Genomic DNA, 4,735 nt, shown 5'->3' on the forward strand with positions numbered 1-4,735 from the left:
CGTAACCGTATCGGTAGATGCAACTGAGTCAACTTTAGCCCACAAGGTCCCATGATTTTCATGAACAATGGTTTGCAGTTCTTTTATGGCTGCTTCGTGATTCTGTAATGCATTTTCATGCCGCGAAAAAATAGGTTGAAAATGCTCACAAATTTGTGTTTTTACGTCACTACAGACTTTTTGACATTTCGATTCAATGTTATGTAACTCTCTCAGTATTTAAATCTTCACGTGTTTGTTAAAGTGTGGTGTCTAACTTTTGAAGCTTTTGCTGTGTTTGTCTCTGATTTTGTTCCATTGTGTCTAACGTTTGAAGATTTTGTTCCATTGTGTCTAACGTTTGAAGATTTTGTTCCATTGTGTCTAACTGTAGCTGTGTTTGTCTCTGATTTTGTTTCATTTGCTGCTTTAATTGCAATAATAATGTATCAGTGTCTGGAATCTGTTCCTCTATGCTTTTCGGCAGTATATTTGCACCGGCAACATTTACATTTTGACGAGCAGAAAATGTGTCTTGACTTATTTGAGAAAACGGTGAGGACCCAAAACCTGAGTCTACAGTATTTGCAATATTGTGTCCTGTCATTTCGGATTCCTGAGGCGAGTTGTTGCCGACCGATCGATCGATAGTGCTTCCCTGTTCACTACTTGTTTCACTGTCTACACCATTATTTGTCGCCTGCTCCATTTCCCTATGCACAATTACCAAATTACTATGTTGAACATTAGTTAATTCATTACACGGTGGCGCTAACACACTGCTTTCGTCTTCACTGTCATTTCTCAGTTTACTTTGGAGCCTAGTATTACGTTTTTCACACGCCATTATTGTCACAATATTTCACACGATAACACAGAAAAGCACAATTTGAAGAGCAAAAATAAGAGAACACATTAACGTAGCACTGAAAAAAATATCTAGTTAATTGCAAGCGCAGCTGCGAAATACTTGGTGCAAATTTGCATGCATGCCACAACTGTTTTACTGTACAACAATGAAAAACTACAACTACAAAGGGAATTCTCTCTATAATTACGCGCTAGCAATAAACAAAAGCTACACTAATTACACAAACTACAAGAAAAAATCAGAAGATTCCAGTGAGGTATCCTCGGCTAAGGGTCGACATATGAAACGTCCCCTTTGAAATATTATACAAGACTGTGCTTAAACTCATACACAATATTTTTAGCGCAACGCAATCTGACTTTCAAAAATCCCTACAAAAGAATGGCCCTGACTAACATTAACCTATACCTTTCACAAATCACTTACCTCACAAAAATCTTCGTTACTCAAGCTACTGCAGCGAGCACCACTACTGTCAGCTAAATAAAAGATTCAAACTACTGAAGGCACTAACTACTGATAAGCATAGTTAGCAAATGAAAGATTTTAATAGAGAACAAACAATGTATTTACCTTAATAGTCATAATATATATTTAGCAGTTCATGACATCCAGTCTTACAAGTTTCAAAACTCCGCCATTTCTCCCCCCACATCCACCACTGCTGGCGGCTCACCTCCAACTGCGCAAGGCTACGCGCTGTTCGCATCCAGCTGCCCAACACTACAATGGCAGACAACAATGCAAACTAGCCACGGACTGCACACAGCACAGCCAGTGATTTTCATACAGATCGCTACGTAACGTTGCCAATAAGAAAACATAAACAGCCTACTTACACCACGAACAGTTCGACGACGTTTGCAGCAGCATGGTCTATCAGCTCGGAGACCATGGCTGTGGTTACCCTTGACGCTGCATCACAGACATGAGCGCCTGCGATGGCGTACTCATCGACGAACCTGGGTGCACAAATGGCAAAACGTCATTTTTTTCAGATGAATCCAGGTTCTGTTTACAGCATCATGATGGTCACATCCGTGTTGGGCGATATCGCGGTGAACACACATTGGAAGCGTGTATTCGTCATTGCCATACTGGCGTATTACGCAGCGTAATGGTATAGGGTGCCATTGGTTACACACCTCGGTCGCCTCTTGTTCGCATTGACGGCACATTGGACAGTGGACGTTACATTTCAGATGTGTTACGACCTGTGGCTCTACCCTTCATTCGATCCCTGCAAAACCCTACATTTCAGCAGGATAGTGCATGACCGCATGTTGCAGGTCCTTTACGGGCCTTACTGGATACAGCAAATGTTCGACTGCTGCCCTGGCCAGCACATTTTCCAGATCTCTCACCAACTGAAATCGTCTGGTCAATGGTGGGCGAGCAACTGGCAACTGGTCACAATACGCCAGTCACTACTCTTGATGAAGTGTGGTATTATGTTGAAGCTGCATGGGCAGCTGTAACTTTACACGCCATCCAAGCTCTGTTTGACTCAATGCCCAGGCGTATCAAGGCCGTTATTACGGCCAGAGGTGGTTGTTCTGGGTACTGATTCCTCAGGATCTATGCACCCAAATTACGTGAAAATGTAATCACATGTCAGTTCTAGAATAATATATTTGTCCAATGAATACCTGTTTATCATCTGCATTTCTTCTTGGTGTAGCAATTTTAATGTCCAGTAGTATAATTATGAGAAGCACCAAAATGCAGTAGCAAAATCCATGTCCTTCCTCAGTTCCGTTACTGTCTTTTATACTACCTCATGTTGCAGGAGCAGGCTTCGTTTCTGTCAAATGGTCAAAACACAGTTCTGTCACGGTAATTCAGCTTCGCCTTTTTCTACACAGATTGCAGGAGGTGGTAGATATAGCTTCCTCTGACCCCTAATCAGTTCTGACTTACTTTGGAACGATCACGTGTCCAAAGCTGCAGGGATGGTAGCGCAGAGTCTGAGAGTCTACCTAAAATGAGGAGGGAATTTTACTGTAGCAGGTGAGTTCGCGAAAGGTGACTCGTTTCGAGAAATGAGAGTGCCAGAAATACGATTCAGTAGAGATCAGGAAAGCTAGTGTATATTTCTTACGACCTCAAGCATCACACCATCTGCTACTGTTTGTGATTCTTCTCAATCAACCATTGCCTATAGCCCAGTGGATATATCACCGCCACTCTGACATTCCATCGATACAAAAAAAATGGTTCAAATGGCTCTGAGCACTATGCGACTTAACTTCTGAGGTCATCAGTCGCCTAGAACTTAGAACTAATTAAACCTAACTAACCTAAGGACATCACACACAACCATGCCCGAGGTAGGCTCTAAATGGCTCTGAGCACTACGGGACTTAACATCTATGGTTATCAGTCCCCTAGAACTTAGAACTACTTAAACCTAACTAACCTAAGGACATCACACAACACCCAGTCATCACGAGGCAGAGAAAATCCCTGACCCCGCCGGGAATCGAACCCGGGCGTGGGAAGCGAGAACGCTACCGCACGACCACGAGCTGCGGACACCCGAGGTAGGATTCGAACCTGCGACCGTAGCGGTCGCTCGGTTCCAGACTGTAGCGCCCAGAACCGCACGGCCACTCCGGCTGGCTCCATCGAGACAGAATGCGTTACAAATACTGGAGAAATATCTAGCAGCGGCGGCGTGAAGGAGTTGCAAATACCGGTTTCATACCACGCTCTTTAGCCGAATCGCTTTGAAAATGCGTTAATTTTATTACGAGGTTGCACCGTCGGCGACGTTTTGGTCTGATACTGTACACTCCTGCGATCACCGGCTACATTCAGTGTGACGGTATTTGTCTGGAAAAACCAATTCATTCGGAGGTAATGCCATAACTCGATTTTTAAAGCCAGTATAGCTTTCAACATGGATGCTTGTGTGCACCTGCAGAATAAAGACCGCTTGTGATGGTAACATACAGTAGTTCTTGGGATCGAGTTTTTTTAACATCTGACGGTTTATAAGATGATTAAACATTTTGTGGTTAAACTCTTTCTAAGAAAAAATTATTAGACATGTCCAAAAAATGTTCAAATGTGAGTGAAATCTTATGGGACTTGACTGGTAAAGTCATCAGTCCCTAAGCTTACACACTACTTAACCTAAATTATTCTAAGGACAAACACACTTGCCCGCATCTCGTGGTCGTGCGGTAGCGTTCTCGCTTCCCACGCCCGGGTTCCCGGGTTCGATTCCCGGCGGGGTCAGGGATTTTCTCTGCCTCGTGATGGCTGGGTGTTGTGTGCTGTCCTTAAGTTAGTTAGGTTTAAGTAGTTCTAAGTTCTAGGGGACTGATGACCATAGATGTTAAGTCCCATAGTGCTCAGAGCCATTTGACAAACACACACACCCATGCCCGAGGGAGGACTCGAACCTCCGCCGGGACCAGCCACACAGTGAGATATGTCCACCCATCACTGATTTTCTTTCAGTATTATTTTTTATCGCCAGCGATCAGTTATTGACGAAGTATTATACTTAGTGGTATGGGGTGCGAGATAGGTTCGCCTTGAGCATCAGGCTTATAAAGTATGTGTTTGTGTTCCGACATGTGCAAAAGGGAATGACTATGTCCATTCGTAAGGAAGGTATGGATTTGACGTCAAGTATTGTGATAGCAAAGGGAAGAGTATGTCAGGTCATAAGAATAGTACTGATATTTCTATTTTCAGAGTCACAGCCATCAACAAGGTGTATGTTGTTCAACTGAGACCACGATCGTAAAATTTAGTTGTAAGTAAAGGTATAAAACGTATATGTGACCGATTTCTTAGGATAAACATTCTACCTGTGCGTGCTTGGCCTGCAGCGCCGGTGACCTGTGCGGGGGTGATTCATGTTCCCCATTC

The sequence above is a fragment of the Schistocerca americana genome, chromosome 1, assembly GCF_021461395.2.
Source record: "Schistocerca americana isolate TAMUIC-IGC-003095 chromosome 1, iqSchAmer2.1, whole genome shotgun sequence".
NCBI classification, from domain to species: Eukaryota; Metazoa; Arthropoda; class Insecta; order Orthoptera; family Acrididae; genus Schistocerca; species Schistocerca americana.